This window comes from Phacochoerus africanus, chromosome 12 (assembly GCF_016906955.1).
Source record: "Phacochoerus africanus isolate WHEZ1 chromosome 12, ROS_Pafr_v1, whole genome shotgun sequence".
Taxonomy (NCBI): Eukaryota; Metazoa; Chordata; class Mammalia; order Artiodactyla; family Suidae; genus Phacochoerus; species Phacochoerus africanus.
Genome location: NC_062555.1, coordinates 47,415,277 through 47,434,664, shown reverse-complemented (window position 1 = coordinate 47,434,664; position 19,388 = coordinate 47,415,277). Strand labels below are relative to the sequence as shown.

The window sequence follows — 19,388 nt, the reverse complement described above, 5'->3', positions numbered from 1 at the left end:
TGACAGACTATAACCTGGAGAGGGGGTCACATCAGTCTTATACTACCTCTCCCCCCGCCTCCAAATGCCTTGTGCAGTGTCTGACATACAGCAGGGTATTAGTAAGAATTTGCAGAATGAACAGGTATTTGCTCTTTTATCTCTCACATTTATTTAGTAAAAAAGTGGGATGGACAGGGAGTTTGGGGTTAGTAGATGCAAACTATCACATTTAGAATGGATAAGCAATGGGATCCTGCTATACAGCACAGAGAATTATATCCAGTCTCTTGGGATAGACTATGATGGAAGACAGTATGAGAATGAGAATATGTATATATATATATGTATGACTGGGTCACTATGCTGTACAGCAGAAATTGACACAACACTGGAAATCTAATTAAAAAAAAAAGACCCCTAGAAGTAGTAGCTTAATATTGCTAGTAACATTTATTTCACATAAAATTTTATATATTTATATTATTACTAATACACTAATTTTTAAGATGTACCACAATTTTTCTTCAAAAAGTCCTTGTGATTTTTATCAGCAAGACTTCCTTCTTTATAAACCTGTCAGAGATTCTTAAAAGAATGGATCTTGAAAGGTATTTTATTTTACCTTCCACATGTAAGAAGTGCTTTCTATTGAGCTGAAAATGAACTTTTCCCCTCCCACAACTATAAATAACTTCAATTAAAATTTACCTTTCTCAAACTTCCAATTTCACACCATTGCTAGTCACCATTTCTTCTAATAGCAGTAGCCCCAAAACAGAAGCCACTGTATTACAACACACCAATCAGATAGATTTGCTATACTGAAGTTACATAAACATTGATGATTACGAGTAGACCTTTGTTTGCTTAGAAACAAGGGCCATTTTTCACTCATTTGAGTAAAAGAAATGTTATATATCACCTTTTTAAAACATCTTTGTGTGGCTAAATGCCCAATTCTCCACGTGACCTCATGGACCAATCAAAGCCAACTGCACGGAACCAAAAAAAAACCGTCCAGGAAATGTTATATCATGGAAACGGCAAGGCATGTTACCCAGGCAGGATCATTTCCCTCATGACACTTCTCTTGGGAGCATGGAAAGGACATCTTTCTCCCAGCAATGACAAGTGAACCGCCTTAAGAGCTGGGCTAAGATCCTCAACTCAGAATACTTGAAACAGAGCTTGGTGACCTCCTTTTGAGTATATCCAGGAAAAACTTAGATGTCACTGCAGAGACTGAATTCAACGTAATAATTTTGAGGAAAAAATTAACAACAGCCTTCATTTGGTCTGCCACTTGAGAAAGACATATTTACTTAATATTTTATTGATTGATTGATTGATTTTTGGCTACACCTGCAGCATGTGGAATTTCCCAGGACAGGAATCAACCCTGCGCCACAGCTTCACCAATGCCAAATCCTTAACCCACTGCACCACCAGGGAACTTCCTATTTAATATTTTAAATAGTTCATATATTTTAGTAGCTATTAGGTAAAGAGCACTTCTATTATAAAAGTAAGCTTTTTTAATTTGAGAGTCATACTAGATTGTATGCTCCAGTTTGTTTATAAGAGGAATAAAGAAAAGCAAGTTTTCAATAAGGTTTTTGAAAATGTTGAGAGGTCTAACATATGAAAACACCTAATTTTATCAAGTTTCGAACATCACTAGTGTCCTTCCTTTAGACGAGATTTTCTCTGTCCTATAGAAAAAGTGCAAACACTTGGGCATCCAAATGCTCTACAATTTTATCTTCAAAAATTTAATTAACATGTATGTTTTAGAATAAATGATATAAGAAGCATAAAATTTACATTCTTTTATTTTCAAAAAGGAATAAAAGTTAAGGAAACTATACTATTATTAAAAAATGTCTACATGTGGATTTCCCATTGTAGCTCAATGGGTTAAGGACCCAACATAGTTTCGGTGAGTACATGCGTTTAATCCCTGGTCTTACTCCGTGGGTTAAGAATCCACGTTGCTGCAAGCTGCAGTGTAGGTCACAGATGTGGCTCGGATCCAGTGTTGCTGTGACTGTGGTGTAGGCTTCAGCTGCAGCTCCAATTTGACTGCTGGCCTGGGAACTTCCATATGCCACAGGTGTGGCAGTAAAAAGAAAAAAAAATCTGCATGTAACAAACTCAGTGATGTAAAATGAGTGGTAAGCAATTCCCTGTTCAGGCTTGACACAAGAATGGAAGAGTTGCTAAGGAGAGGACAGCAGTTATTTTATGGTCAACTCCCTTTAATAAACTTAAGTTTAGCTGAAGAAATCAGGGTCTTCATTGACTGCATTCAATCCTAAATGTTAAAGGATCCTAAAAGAATTACCTCTAGAAAATGAAATTCTCACAACAGAACACTGTTTTGACAAGGCTTTGTTGTAAATTCTTAAGAAATCTAAGAAAATAAAATCGCAGCATAAAAAAAATCTCACTCCATGGTTAGAATTTCTGCATGTTTCAATTAGAAGACATTCATTTAATAGGTTGTAAATTTTAAAAGTTCAAAAAAAAAAAAATCACCAGTTCACCTTAATAAATCAATGTGAGTTCCTCGCTTTACTTACACACCGCCATCAGAAGTACTTAGTTCACTGTTGGTGTTTTAATGTTTACATGATGACAGTTGCTGTGCTAGGAATTTGTCATGTGTTATTTCTGACATGTTTGTTATTAAGCTCTAGAAAACATGGTCACATTCAACTAAGATCATTTTGACACCTCTAAATGTAAAAAACAAATTACTCCAACTATATCAATCTCAAAAATTATAAATTTGACAACAGAATCACAATCTCTTATTAATATCTTGCCTTCATCACCCATTATCCAGTTATCATAAAGCTACTTTATCCACAGAGATACTAGAATAAACTCTAATAAACAGTGATTTTAGATTTCAACCTTTAAAAGCTACTAATTCCACTCCTGTCCAAAGTTAATATAACCAATCATGGATCTGATGGGACAAACATCTCCAAAGAAAGGGATATATGGGAGCCAAACACAGTGAGGGTAAAAATACTGAGTTTAAGGTCCCTTGTCAGATATAAAAATGTAGCCAAATCTGAATTACATTCTCAGTGCAGATATGTATAAAGCAGGGGAGAGATGTCTGATCTTATTCCCAAAGTCTGATACTGTGCTATATTATGAATAGCTGCTCCACTTAATTCTGGCTATATAAATATCTTACCTTGAAAATTTAATACTTTCCAAGAGGTATGGTAATAATGATATATTTTAAAGGTCTGTTAAACTAAGCGTATTTTATTATTTGATATTATGCTTTCTTTCTTCCTCCTTCTCTATCGTTTTATGAAATGGAAGTGAAAAACAAAACAAGAATCAACAGATACTACTGCAAAATTTAAATTTATGGCATTTACTTTTAGTAAGAAGCAACTATAAACTAATAGATAAATTCAGTTTGGTATAAACTTTGTTCAAGCAACATTTATAATATGCTATTTTTAAAAGATAATTAACTATGGTAGACCTACAAAAATTGAATTTGTGAAACTACATATGAACTGTATAATTGATTTTTCATACTTAATAGTCTTTTCTTATCAACATTAGGCATATAAAATCATTTCTTGTATTTATTTTATTTTAAAATATAAGTCTATAAATTCAGACATTTGGCATTAATTACATTCTGGATTTTAAAAGTTCTAAAATTTTAATTCAAATACAATGGGTTGGTATGCTTTACACACACAAACACACACACACACACACACACACACAATAAGTTAAACATAAACGCTTACCATGGGCTTTCTTTCGAAAGTTAGTCCTTCCACAGCTTCTTCAATCTGGTCTTCCTCTGTCAAGCAGGCAGTAGCCAAATCACAAAATGACTTTTGGATGTTCACGTCTTCAGATGGAGTTTTCGGCCAACTGCCAGTTGAGAATTTAAACTGAAACTAAATTACCCAAACTTTATTAAGTTGTTTTTCACACCCACCAACTGATAATGAGCAACGACTTTAAACTGGAAAATTAAGTGAGTTGAGTTTGATTCACCTCCTTTCAAGCAGTCTTACTGTGTTTAAGAAGAAATCCAAGAACCAAAAAAATATATTTGGAGAACAATTTTAAGCAAACTTCAACCACTTCCAGAAAAGTTGCCTCAATATTCTGTAACCCAAGATGGTATTTATTTAATGATATGTCTATAAGTTATACAGTCACAAATTTAAATTCTGTCAAGTACTGGCTCTACCTTAAAATTCACTGTAATATTTGGAAACACTTTGACAGTATCATCTACATTTATAAAATATTTATTACATCATCAACTACCTGTAGTGGTAATGCCACAAGAAGTTAAAGGTCACACAGAAGAGACACAACCCTGCCTGCAATCATCAATCTCTGCACTGAGAAGACAAAATGTCTGACCATCAACTAATTATAGTGCACAAATAACTCAGCCCCTTTTCTCTTTATTGTTTTGCTAATCTTTGTAAAGCCTTTGTTGATCATATGATTCTCACTAGGCTTTCTGATTAAGTTTTACAGTCTCTGTACTTCTCAAGTATTAGGGTTTATCACATTGTTCCCAGATGTTAAGAGCTATCTCAGAGCCCCCATGTCATTTCTACCCAGCTATAATAAGGTGGTTCATTTCAATATTTATTCCTGACAATTTAAGGCTTTGGCACATATACAATAGAATAAAGCTAAAATGAAGACACGGGAGAAAAAGAAAATATGATCTTATCTTCCTAAGGTATTGCGTTTACCACTAATGAAAAACTGCCACTGAATGTCAACTGTAACAGGCCCCAAACTAAGTGCACATAACAAGATGGTTATATAAGACTCAAGTGAGAACACTCAACACGACCTGTCTCCCCAGTCCCCACACACATGCTATGCCTCTGCTCTCTCCTCTCTCTCTCTCCCTCTCTCCCTCTTTCTCCTCTCCCCCAACACACACACAGACATGTGCACACACACATCTATCCAAGCTACACCCTGACAGACTCTCCCCTATAGGGAATCCAATAATGAGGTATTACATCAGAGAGACTATCAGGTGAATAATTAATTTATAGTTCAACCATGAGAAACCAACTGAAGAGCAAAGCCTAGAGTTTAATAAAACTGCTATGTCTCTGAGTTAATCACACTGACCCCAAACAGTTTGATATCCTGGAAACAGGTTTATTTGATTTGATAATTTCAATCCCAAATCCTTGATAGCAATAACACTTATAAACTATTCAGGGACTAATAGAGTTCTTTCCTGGTACTATGAGCTATAAAGGAAACTTTAAACTCCTTTTTCAAGGAGCTTTCTAATATACAACTGAATATAGACATCGTGGGAGGAGAAAGCAGCTCATGAAGATACCCAGAAGGTCAGACTTCCAAGAAAGAGACAAGCACACAGTGGCAGTTTAAATTGTTTGAATAAACTTGTCAAATGGGGGCTGACTAGAGAAGACTTTATATCAAGAAGCATTTTTAAAACAGAAAATACTCCTATTTAGCCTGATGAAACCCACAAGGCAAAACTTACTTAAATACGGAATATGACTCTGGAAGTATTCATGTCCTCAATCTAGGAGAAGATCAAAGATAAATTCCTTAGCCAAATGAAATTACAAAACAGAGAGATTTTTTAAAAATCAAGCATTCAGCATAAGGGAAGCAATTCTAAATCTAGTCATGTCATTCATCCTAAAGATTCTAATCATCGTGGCAGTCATTTAATTTTTAATATGAGACATAAATGTGAAAAGTTACTATCAAGTAACAAAACCATGAACCAAAAAGGATAGAGTGATTCTCTTGGTATGAATAACATTATCAATAACATACTTACACAACAAACTAGTTTCACATTCCAGAAATGATGACATGCTTATGTAATCTTAAATATATTCAACTATACTACTTCTAAAAGTTTTAAAATTTAATACTCCTCATTTTAATGAAGAAACAGGTCCAATAATAGTGACATTATTTGTTCAAAGTCACACAGCTGGTCAGCAGCAAAACCAAGACCCCTTAAGAACAATATGCTTCTTTTACTACAATCAAGGAAAGAAACAGTCATGCCTCAAAAAGAAATGTAATTTTATTAGGAAGATTTAACCTTTTTAACCTCAATACCCAATTTCAAACATACAGATTATCAGCCCAAGAAAGTGCAAAGAGTCAAGTCATGAAGTTAGAGAAAGAAAAGTGTATGATTAATTTAAATCCAATCCTCCCTCTTTATAAGATTTAAGGCAGACAGTCTTACACCCAAATCTTACAGACTCAGAACATGAGTCTGAGGAACATATAAAATTTAACCCAAAGTTTCTATACAAGAGACAATTTCATAGAATTTTTCATGTCCCATATTTATTTTTCCTTTACATCTGGGCATCCCATTTATCCTAAGAGGACTGTCTAGCAATTTAGGCACATTGCACAGAGAGCACTAGAAATTCAAAGTCTTACCTTCACTGCTTTATATAACTCATTCCAACCATATATAAATGAACAGTAAGAGAAGCTCAGAAAATCCAGACTTCAGGCAATATTACAAAGCCACAGTAATCAAAAGAGTGTGGTATTGGTACCAAAACACACATACAGACCAATGGAACAAAATAGAGAACTCAGAAATAAACCCAGACACCTACGGTCAATTAATCTTTGACAAAGGAGGCAAGAATATAAAATGGGAAAAAGACAGTCTTTTCAGCAAGTGTTGTTGGGAAAACTGGACAGTGGCATGTAAATCAATGAAACTGGAACACACTCTCACACAATGCACAAAAATAAACTCAAAATGGCTTAAAGACTTAAATGTAATACAAGACACCATCAAAATCCCGGAAGAGAACATAGGCAAAACATTCTCTGATATCAACCTTACAAATGTTTTCTCAGGTCAGTCTCCCAAAGCAACAGAAATAAAAGCAAAAATAAACCAATGGGACCTAATCAAACTGACAAGTTTTTGCACAGCAAAGGAAACCATAAAAAAAAAAATACAACTTATACAATGGAAGAAAATAGTTTCAAATGATGCAACTGACAAGGGCTTAATCTCTAAAATACACAAATAACTTATACAATTCAACAGCAAAAAAAGCCAACAACCCAACTGAAAAACGAGCTAAAGACCTGAATAGACATTTCTCCAAAGAAGATACACAGATGGCCAACAAGCACAAGAAAAAATGCTCAGCATCCCTGATTATTAGAGAAATGTAAATCAAAACAACCACGAGACTCCACCTCACACCAATCAGAATGGCCATCATTAATAAGTCCACAAATAACAAATGCTGGAGGGGGTGTGGAGAAAAGGGAACCCTCCTGCACTGTTGGTGGGAATGTAAGCTGGTACAATCACTATGGAGAACAGTATGGAGGTACCTTAGAAAACTATACATGGAACTACCATATGGCCCAGCAATCCCAATCTTGGGCATATATCCCAACAAAACTTTCCTTGAAAAAGACACATGCATCCGCATGTTCACTGCAGCTCTATTTACAACAGCCAAGACATGGAAACAACCTAAATATCCATTGACAAATGAATGGATTATGAAGATGTGGTATACACACACAATGGAATACTACTCAGCCATAAAAAATAATGTCATTTGCAGCAACACAGATGGAACTAGAGACTCTCATACTAAGTGAAGCAAGTCAGGAAGAGAAAGACAAATACCATATAATATTAGTTATATCTGGAATCTCATATACAGCACAAATGGACCTTTCCACAGAAAAGAAAATCATGGACATGGAAAATAACTTGTGGTTGTCAAGGGGCAGGGGGAGGGAATGGGATATATTGGGAATTTGGGTTTAATAGATGCAAACTTTGCCTTTGGAATGGATAAGCAATGAGATCCTGCTGTATAGCACTGGGAAATATGTCCAGTCACTTATGATGGAGCATGATAATGTGAGAAGAATGTATACATGTACGTGTAACTGGGTCACCTTGCTGTGCAGTAGAGAGTTGACAGAACACTGTAAACCAGCTGTAATGGAAAAAATAAAAATCACTATGAAAAAGAAAAAAAAGAAAATTTGTAATTGGAAATAGAAAAAAAATAGTCAAAACTGTTCAGATTTAGCTGTAAGCATAAAAGTTGACCACTAACTCAATTTACATTTGTCTACTCAGTCATAATTCATAAGATGTTTCTAGTAAAACCCAGCATGCTTTTTCTTTTCTTTTTTTTTTTTTTTAGCTGAACTGGTCTCAAAAGTCAGAGCATTCAATGGGCAATACCTAAAAACAGTCACCAAAACTCTTCTGAACAGGCAAGGACACTAAGAAATTAGTGCCACCCACCACCAAAACAGAGTCTGTAAGTCCAAGAGCACAAAACACTTAACCATTTATTATTAACAACAGAATAAAATACTTTAGCATAGAAAAATCAAGATTTCTCTTATTCTATTAAGGCAAAAAAAAATACGTGCATTTGGTCACAAAGTAACATCTCAATATATTATATATATGTACATACATTGTATATGTATGTATATGCATGTATACACTGATATTAAAGAGCAGTCTTTTTAAAATCATGCGAGTTTATTAGAAGTTTTCTGCAAAGTGCTGAGTTTGTGTGTGTGTCAATTTTTTCACCAAGAATTGTGACTGGCTTCCTAAAAGCAATACAGGGTATCCACATTTGGGTCTTGTGGTTAAAGTGTTCTGTACAGAGTTAGCATGTTGATATGACAACATACAATAGAACAAACAGCCTAATATCCCATTCACATTATTCACAGCAATCCTTGAGAAAGTATGATTTTTTTAAAACAACTAAGGAAATACATCTCATTCTTTTCATATTTTTTTACCAACATGTATGAGAAATGAAGGTAACAAGAGCATCTCACTTCCTACACTTCCTGGGAACATTAGGTAAGCTAATAGTTGTGCACTACCTGAAAGAGTGCACCAGGCACATGTCAGCCTTCAAAGCTGTCAGAGCCATTGCCACCATCACCACCACCATCACCTTTGGAAGCACCTCAAAGGAATCTTAGTGAGAATTCAAAGGCCAGGCCAGACTTCCAAAAGTTCTAATTCAATATCACATCAAAGTTGGAAAATACTGTATTAAAGACAAAGTAAATATATATGCAAAACACTGCTTGTGCCATTATCACTTTAGGAATATGGTATCCAATGCAAAAGATGCAAAATAAAACAGAAAAACAGAAATAGCTATGGCTTTAAAAGTCCAGTAATAGCTTTAGTTCCTTCTCTAACACACATGCCACCCATACCCAAAGCCAACAGTTATTTGCCAATGAGCCAACCACTCTACAGTATAAACAGAAATGCCAAGTAAGGCGTCCCAGGTTCAACAGTTAAAGAAGCTTAAACACTTCATTCCTTTTTGGGTCCAGAGTAGCAAGCAATTTTACAAAAAACACTCTTGTGGGTAAAGTAATTATCAAATATCTGCACACTCAGCATAGGTGGTATTCTCTGCTAAGTGCTAAGAGGGACAGAAGCATGAGACACAAAACATCATCATGATTTCGTGGGGAAAATCACCTTCCATCTTCTTTCAGGTCTCACATAAGTCCTGTTTCAGCTCATCAGTAGCACGCACTAGGAGCTCAGAGAAGGCGTTTTAATTAGGGTTGATGGGGAAGGCGTCACAGAAAAGCAAAGATCTTTGCTAGATCTCATAATAAATAAGATTTTTATAGGTAGAGATAAAGTGCATTTCGGGTCAAAGAAAACAGTGTGAGCAGAAGGCAGAAACTGGGACAACTACAGAAACTACAGGATGGTGCCTATGCTGCAAAGTACCTACATTGCACCCTGGAAAGGACGAGCCTATCACTTGCTCTGCTGGGAAACCTAATTAGTGCTTCAGAAAACTTGTTTTGGCAATGGCATGCATAACTGGTGGATGCTATGACAGTCTAGCCCTGGTTTTGAAAAGGGACAGAGACAGGAATCTAAAAGATTATTTTAATTCATCAGCTGGCTGTGAGGAACAAAACAGTTATCAAAGGTGATTTAAGCTTTAGGTCTGGTTTTTCTGGCAACTTTTTATTCTGCCCTGTCTGTTCAGGATGAAGGCAATGGTGGACATGAGAAGCCATCACAAGCTGGCTTGGGGGTGGTCTTAGAGTGTGGGGATGAGGAATAAACTGCAGGAGCAAAGGCCGAGAGCAGTTCCAGCAAAGACCTGAAGACTGCTCCATTTGCTGGAGCCAAACGCTCAGGGCTACTTTCTCTTTATGATGCTCCAGAAGGCCTTAGGGTGTAAGAGGAAGACAGAAAAGGCAAAACACTTTAAGACAGGAATGCCTAAAAATGACAATAATCTACCCTAAAGATTATGTTCCCTGTGTTTAATAGGGCATACGAATGTATTGTGATACAGCTTACAACATATTCACAAGTTCTGCCTGTCCAGCAGAAAGGATCAACAACAAAACTTTGCTATATTCAGTACAAATAAACATACAAAACTTTGCTATATTCAGTACAATAAACATACCAAATCTCAGTTAATAAACAAAGCTCACTGATCTCAAAGTGAGAAGCTTTGCTTTGTTAAGACTGGACTTACCTTTAAATTTCACATAATTCTTTTTTTGTTTTTGTTTTTGTCTTTTCTCTTTTTAGGGCCACCACTTCCTCTGAAGCTCAGGCTCTTTCTTTGGTGTCCTGCTGTTACAGCTCCATGGAGGAGGGAACCTCATCATTCAGATTACTTTCTTTTTTGCTTTTTTTTTCTTTTCACTTTTTAGGGCCACACTTACAGCATATATAAGTTCCCAGGCTAGGGGCTGAATCGGAGCTGCAGCTGCCAGCCTACACCACAGCTACAGCAATGCCAGATCTGAGCTGCGTTTGCCACCTACACCTCAGCTCATGGTAACGCCGGATGTCCAAACCACTGAGCGAGGCCAGGGATCGAACCGTCCTCATGGATGCCAATTGGGCCTGTTAACCACTGAGCCATGACAGCAACTCCCATCATATCATTATTCTTAAACATAAGAAAAATTTAAATCATATTTGATTCTCATTTAAACTTTGCCGCCATCCCACCCCCAATGCCTGGACTTTTGGGGAAAGTTTTGAATAGGCAATTTTTGTAGAATTCCATTATAATAAACGTATGGATCATCTCAGTCAAGCAGTTCACACGACTGAGACAGTCCCTTAAAAGCAGAGGCCTATCAAAACTCAGTAGCACTAAATGTGTATTTAGTATGCTTGTTAAATGAATGATATCCTATAATCCAATCTGTAAAAGCTATGGAAAACTACAAAATTTCCTAACAACAAATGTGTCATTTCCTAGAGCTCCTACACAGGACTGTTCAGGTTACTGAAGCTCCCTGCAATGGGGCACGGCACCGTTGGGGTGCCAGGAAATGCAAAGTGGCCTTGAGGGCTCTGAGGTTTACATAGCATACTTGACCTCTAGGGTAACATTTACCTCAGCAGTCAGAAAAGAGGACTCACTAGCTTATGAACTCTTTGGAGATTTTTTTTTTTTCCGCTTTTCAGGGCCGCACCGGTGTCACACGGAGATTCCCATGCTCGAGGTCCAATGGGAGCTACAGCTGCCGGCCTACACTACAGCCACAGCAACACCAGATCGGAGCTGTGTCTGTGACTTACACCACAGCTCACGGTAAGGCTGGATCCTTAACCTACTGATTAAGGCCAGGGATCAAACCTGCAACCTCATGGATCCTAGTCGGGTTCGTTAACCGCTGAGTCACAATGGGAACTCCTCTTTGGAAATATTACTAAGACATTTCAACACGATTAGTTTTATTGGCCGAAAGAGGCTTTTCCCATTTAATTAAAAATATTTTCCTGGAACTCCTACTGTAGCACAATGATATCGGCGACATCTCCACAGCACTGGAACACAGGTATGATCCCCAGCCTGGTCCAGTGGCTTAAGGATTCAGTGTTGCTGTGGCTGCAAGATAAGTCACAACTGTGGCTCAGATCTGATTTCTGGCCTGGGAACTCCATATGCTATGGGGTGGCCAAAAAGAAAAAAAACTTTTCTTGCATCTGAATTGGCATTTTTAGTCTTCAAAAATATTCATATGTTCAACAAAATTAATCAACAATATCTTGTCATATGTCATTTATTTCTGAATAATTAAGGAGATCTTCTTAAAAGCTACCATACATTAGGTATTCTTATAATATTATACTAAAATAGACAGATGCCATTTCCAAAGCAGGTGGGTCATTTATCTTAAAACACAAGGAAAGAACCAGCATTTGCTATACTATTATCAGCACTAGGTTTTAGATCCTCAACCACAACCCTGAGAGACAGATGTAACATTGCCATTTCACAGCTGAGCATGCTCAAGATCCCAGAGCTAATCCCAGAGCTATGCAGTGATCCAGTTACAGTTCCCATCATTATCTGCCCAGTCTAAAATCTAAGCTCATACTTTTTTTTTTTGTCTTTTTCGGGCCTCACCTGTGGCATGTGGAAATTCCCAGGTTAGAGATCGAATGGGAGCTACAGTTGCTGGTCTCAGCAACAACAATCCGAGCCATGTCTGTGACCTACACACAGCTCCTGGCAAGGCTGGATCCTTAACCCACGTCCTCATGGATACTAGTCAGGTTCCTTAACCACGGAGCCACGACGGGAACTCCTAAGCTCATCCTTTTTACAGTAACTCTCTAGAATACTGCCAAGTACCATACTTTAAACAAAAGGCCAGCGCTCAGGGGTGGGCACAGGTGGGGGTCACCATGTGGGCACAGTAAACATCACACAGGCCCAGAACCCTCTTCGTTGCAGTGCTCGTCAAGTCTGGTAAGGATCTTCTTTCTCTTACTTAATTCACAGATAACTTTCCCCACATGCTAGCAGCCATATCAATTCATATCATGCCTTGAAAAAATAGAAATACCACTTAGAAAAACTCAAAGCAACGATAGCTACTGAGAACAGTTTACTGTAAGGCTAGATGGCCCCTTGACATTTATACCCCAATAACCTCTGAAAACACTGGATTTTCAGATAGTCATCAACAATGCAGAATCATTAAAGTATATATGGATTTTAAGATAAATAGGAATGGTTGAGATTGAAATGTTCTGGCAATCAAAGAAGGCAAGCATTTATCATCTAGGAAACTTGTTACCTGGATGTCCAATGACACTAATGAGCAAATTTTGATTTATCAAGAGGTCTACACATTATCATTTTAAAATTTCATAATAGGATACTGTAGCGTGAAATCAGCATTATAAATTTAGCAGAAAAGACAGTATTAAAAATTCCAAATGGTATAGTTTTTAATTTCAAGAAAAAGAAATCTATGGACCCTGTAAACTGCCAGTAAACTTCACCCCTTTCAAAGTTAAAAAAAAAAAAAAAGTTTCAGAATGGAAGCGCCTGGATACTACTTCCACAGCAAAGGTTATATTTCTGTTCTTCCAATTTACTCCTCTCTTCTTTCCCTCTCCTTTCCTGTATCTCTGCATCACAGCACTTAAGACCTCCCATTTTATGTGAAGAAAACACTACCCCACCTAGCAGGACAAGGTGAAACACATTTACACTGAAAGTTTCCACAGAGTCTTTAGGAGTTTTGAGGTTCTCAATACCAAACTGCACAGAAGTTGGATCTTTAAGAAATGCTATAGCTTTTGTGCCAGAACACAGTTTCTCTAGTATTTTAAACAAGATTTCACACTATCATTAGCACTGCAGTAGGTAACTTAACATGTGTGACCGTGTGTACAGCAGCAATTCTAAAACACAGCAGCCAGTTTGCTCCATTACCTGATTTAGGGGGAAAAATTCACAAGAAGGCCAGTTCAATACAAAGAACTAATATAACACTGTGAAAAGTGAGTAAACAAAGTTTAGTTGAAGGGGAATCAAATAATAAAAAGTCAGAGCATGGACAGAGAACCAAGCTGGCAACCAAGACGCATAAACCATTTTGGCCTATATTTGCTTGTCATGACTGTGTGACCCAGATACTAAAATATTTGGTAATACTTAGAAATCTGGAAACTGAAAAAAATGAAATATATGGTCAGCTGGTTAAATATTTTAGCCCAAACGACAGGTACTTAAGGTATATAAATCAGCGTTTTCTACACACAAAAAAATTTTTAATTTTAAAATTAAGTACTTTCTTTGCTTTGTAAGTCCATAAATTGCAATTAACTTTTATAATCAGATAGTAAGGATGATACTATCTGCTAGAGATTATGGTACAAATACCCTCTGAAGAGCAGAAGGAGAATATACATTTTTTGAAGTAAAGCTCATTTAGGGATCTGTATTTTTCTGAACTAAACCTCTTCCATGTGTGATCCACATAATAATTTTTTCTACAAGAGAGGTATCTATTAAGTGGCAAGAGAATTTGGGGGAGATCTTCAATCAGAAGCTAAGAGTTCTGCTGGTGAGGTGGGGGAACACGGGCAACAGAGAGCAGACTCACCAGGGACTCCCCATGCCCCTTGGGCTTTATGGTATGCAAATCTCCAGGTGACACAGTCCACAGGGCCCTGCAGTGGATCCCGCCGAGTGCCCTGCCAAGCCTCCTCCTGGCAAGGCCTGAGATGCACTTCCATTCCCAGTCTCCCCCAGTAGTCGGTGTGGAAGATGACGAGCCTGAGCCACAGGTTAGACCAGAGCCAGTCCAATCCATGTGGCCAATCTATTCCCCTCTGCTAAGAACTAGTTTAGGTATTTTGAGGGGTTTTTTTTGTCTCTTTTTTTTTTTTTTTTTTTTTTTTTTGCCATTTCTTGGGCCGCTCCTGCAGCATATGGAGGTTCCCAGGCTAGGGGTCTAATTGGAGCTGTAGACGCCGGCCTACACCACAGCCACAGCAACAAGGGATCCGAGCTGTGTCTGCAACCTACACCACAGCTCACAGCAACGCCGGATCCTTAACCCACTGAGCAAAACCAGGGATCGAACCCACAACCTCATGGTTCCTAGTCGGATTTGTTAACCACTGAGCCACGAGAGGAACTCCAGTTTAGGTATTTTAGAATTAGACAAATGTAGGCCAAGGAGAAGCAAAGTGGGTGTGTGGGCAGCAGGGAACCGCTTGGGGAGGGGAAACCATACTGCTCATTAAGAAAGGTAAGAGGGGAATTCCCGCTGTGGCTCAGAGGGCTAGGAACTGGACACTGTCTCTGTGAGGATGTGGGTTCAATCCTTGGATCCCTAGCCTCACTGAGTGGTTTAAGGATCCAGCATGGCCACAAGCTATGGTGTAGGTTGCAGATGTGGCTTGGATTTGGTGTTGCTGTGGCTGCGGTGTAGGTTCCAGGTGAAGCTCTGATTCCACCCCTAGGCTGGGAATTTTCATATGCTGCAGGTGTGGCCATAAAAAGGGGGGAAAAAAAAAGCCAAGAGAAGTTAACTCTTTTCCTTGGTCCTGAAAGAGGGAGCATGTAAGCTGAATGCATGGGCAGCCACCTGTAACTGTGGTACTGGAAGAAGGGGATACTGGACAGGAACAGAAAGACACACCAGGTCTTTGAAGAAATCACTGCATTGCTGGCTTCACCAGTTAACGTATCTCATTTCTGATGCTTTCTTTTGTGGGACAATTAATATTCTTCTTCTTCTTTTTTTTTTTGTCTTTTTTTTTTGCTATTTCTTTGGGCCGCTCCCGCGGCACATGGAGGTTCCCAGGCTAGGGGTCGAATCTGAGCTGTAGCCACCAGCCTACACCAGAGCCACAGCAACGCAGGATCCGAGCCGAGTCTGCGACCTACACCATAGCTCACGGCAACTCGGGATCATTAACCCACTGAGCAAGGGCAGGGACCGAACCCGCAACCTCATGGTTCCTAGTCGGATTCGTTAACCACTGCGCCATGACGGGAACTCCCCAATATTCTTTTTATTTAAGGCAAAATTAGACAAATTTGGCAAGTAACTGGCTGCTAGGAAACTAATAAGTATCAAGCTCTATTTAAATACTTTTAGAAAATTATAAAATTTGTTTTTACCTATCCCTGGCTTTTAAAGAAAAGTGCTATATATTGCTTTTCCATATTTTCTTTTTTCTTTTTTTTTTTTTACTTTTAATCTCCCCCCCCCCTTTTATTAAGGGCTGCACCCATGGCATATGGAGATTTCAAGGTTGAATTGGAGCGGGTACTGCTGGTCTATGCCACAGCCACAGCAACGCCAGATCTGAGCCACACCTACAAGCTACACCACAGCTCACCGCAATGCCAGATCCTTAACCCACTGAGTGAGGCCAAGGATCGAACCTGTGTCCTCATGGACACTAGTCAGATTCATTTCCACTGAGCCATGACGGGAACTCTTCTATATTTTCTAAATTGTCTACAGTGATTGTGTATGATATGTGTTATTGAGAGGGGAGTATCTAAAACATGAGAATGCCCCAAACAATTTGACCTCTTCTTGATCATTAATATAAGAGTCAAATAATGCTTTTAATAAAGTAAAGCTTTCAAGGGTTCATGACATACTCAGATTGCTATTTTCTTATGGTCTGATTTCTCTCTGACTTCAACGGCCTCTTGTTTCTGCAGGACTTTACTGATAACTGCTAAAGAGAGAACCAGCAGACGCACAGATAGGACTGACTGGCCCCTGCTCCCCACGCACTCCCATCCCACTCCTGAGCCTAGTAACACAGGCTCTGGCAGCTTGGCTGCTAGTGGTATGCTCTGAAGCACATACGAATTATCCCAGGGACAGTGAACCTTTTTTTGAACTTAGGGTCAACTAAAAATGCAATCTGAATAGTTTTGTACTTATTAAAAATGCCTTATTTCCTCTTTTACTCTTCTTCATTCCTTCTTATTGTTGAGATTTACTTAACCTACAAAGAATTCTGATCTGTTAACTTTGTGTTGTGTTTGAAGATTTCTGCCTGTAGTAACAGTCAGAATTTAAAAAAAAAAAATTTTGAGTTACCAACCAATTTACACAGAAATCGGTATTTCAGGATACTTTTGAAAATTTGTAAATGCAGCAACAATCAGGCTGAATGTTCTCATGACCACAGTCAGGTGGAGCAGAGTATCAGCCACTCCTCTCCCCAGTCGGATGAATGTAGCTCCATGCAACCCCTGCCTCCATGTTAGTCCCCTGATGTCTGAGCCCTTACAGGTATCTGTCTGTGCCACCCCTGACACAGCAGACAATAGCCATCAGTACACAAACAATACTGTTGAGGAAATAAAGCATCCAGGGAGGTATGCTTCTAAACCCTCTACCTCTTGAATCTTCTAACTTAACTAAGAGCCTATTTGTAGAACCAATGATCCAATAATAAATTCTTATCATTACAAAGGAAAAAGTATCTTTTTTAACAAAATGCAATTTAAGGAAGTTTCTGTTATAGCTCAGTGGTAATGAACCCGACTAATATCCATGAAGACGCGGGTTCAATCCATGGCCTCGCTCAGTGGTTTAAGGATCTGGTGTTGCTGTGGCTGTGGTGTAGGCTGGCAGCTACAGCTCCGATTCAACCCCTAGCCTGGCAACTTCCATGTGCTGTGGGTGTGCCCCTAAAAAGACAAAAAAAAAAAAAAGCAATTTAAAACAAAATGGTTTCAACTCTTCATCTAGGGTTCAACCAATCAACCAAGAACAATAAAATCCTAAATATTCAGCCACTTTCAAATCTGATTTTAAGAAGTGGTGTGAACAAAATAATATGCATTCTATGGGTACAATATTACTTACATGCTTTACCAGACTAAGATGTAAAAATTCTCTTTTTAAACTAAGTTCTCCCTACAGTACTTAATGGAATCTGAAAAAAGTAACAGGAATTAGCTCAATACACAAATTATTATTTTTTTTTAGGAACAATGCTTTCTAAATTATACCGTATAATCTAATCACTTCCTAACATCAAGCACAGATTACTTGTAGGTTTTAGAATATCATCCTACAATCAAGTTCTAAGAATGTAATAATAACAAGACTAGTGTTTTATTTCTGTCAAATCCCAAGCTTTGTCTACCTCCCAAATTTCTTATCTACCCCCTTCTCTACAGCTCAGCTGCTATATCCATCATCTCCAACCTGGTCCACAGAAGCAGCTTCTAACAATAGGCTTCTACAGTCATTGAAGTCAGAATAAGGGCATTCAAACAAAACCCTAATCATGTTACACCTCTGTTTACAACTTTTCCATGGCTTCCAATATCCCTTAGGATAAAGGCCAAAATCCTGAACAAGGTCATATAATCCTGAATTCCTCTCCACCTTTATTTCTCCTACTTCTCAAAGCTCAGCCACACTGGTACCCTTTCAGTTCTCCCTTTTGGTTTTGTAGATGCTTTTCTGCTATCTGAGTGCTCTATGACTTGTGGATTTCTAAAAACCTAAGCCTGAATTTAACTTCTCTCGTCCTTCTGTGACTTGACCATCAACACTGCCCATTGGTCTAGGCTGGCTTCAGTTTGTCTGTTACATACCTTCTATCACCTTATGACTTACTTCTCCTTTCTCCCTTCATCTTCATCTTAGTTGTAGTTATTTTAGTTTCAGTCTTTTCCAACGTGGTTGGTTTCATGACGACACAGACCTTAACTTCCTCTTGTTTACCATCTCAAAATATCATTTAACATAATGCCTGGCATAAATAATATCATTTAGTAAATTTTTATTGAATAAATGAATCTCACTAAATTGAAGTTAATCCATAACTAAAGTTGAAAAGGTAGTATAGTACAGTACAAAGTACACATATCTGGAGGTCCTGAAGACCCAGTTAATGATCCCAGATTCATCATTTATCCTGTGACTTTAGAATCAAACATTCAGATTTTTTACTTTAATAAGAACAGTGCCTATTGCCTGCTCTGTCTCCCTTATGGAGTTGTGGAGAGGGAAAAAAAAACCTCTAAAATATACATATTTTTCACTCAAATATTTTTCAAACCAAGAGGTGTCTTATAGTAGGTATAAAAAGAATCTTGCCAGTCATTGCACTCATCATAATATCTGTCACTGCCTATGCATGTGTGAACTTGGACATGATTAAGAACATACCTGTTATTTGTCAGCCCAATTATCTGCACTGATAGAACCATATACAGGTGAGTTTTAACTTATGTCAAGTCTCTAATTACCTCTAGAAATGTCTTTATAAGGATCACAATAGCACAGCATTGAAATAAAAAGGTATATACACAGAGCTACCTGTAACATGTGGCTAATTTATGTTTAGTGAAGATTTACTAAGTGATAATTCGGAGCAGGTACCAATTACCTGTCTGTTAAATTCCCCTGGATGGCTTTCAAGAGAAGTTACTTAACATCTAATGCTATGTAATATAACTAGTAAAAAACCACAGCTATAAGATTAATTAAATGGGAAATGGATAACCAAGCCAAAG

The 19,388-nt window shown here is 37.9% G+C and overlaps 1 protein-coding gene across 9 annotated transcripts in view; it reads right to left on the bottom strand.

The window, feature by feature from the left end:
* The window catches only part of ZEB1 (zinc finger E-box binding homeobox 1), a 200,704-nt gene that overhangs the window by 146,338 nt on the left and 34,978 nt on the right, over positions 1-19,388 (bottom strand). For 2 of the 9 annotated variants that reach the window (XM_047754881.1, XM_047754878.1), the window contains exons 2-3: positions 5,534-5,575; positions 3,774-3,929 (exon numbers count right to left, since the gene is read on the bottom strand). The exons of 5 other annotated variants lie outside the window; for them this stretch is intronic. The gene's annotated coding sequence lies outside the window, so the exon portion shown is untranslated. The remainder of the gene's footprint in view (positions 1-3,773; positions 3,930-5,533; positions 5,576-19,388) is intronic. 2 more of the 9 variants (XM_047754879.1, XM_047754880.1) reach the window with 1 other exon arrangement.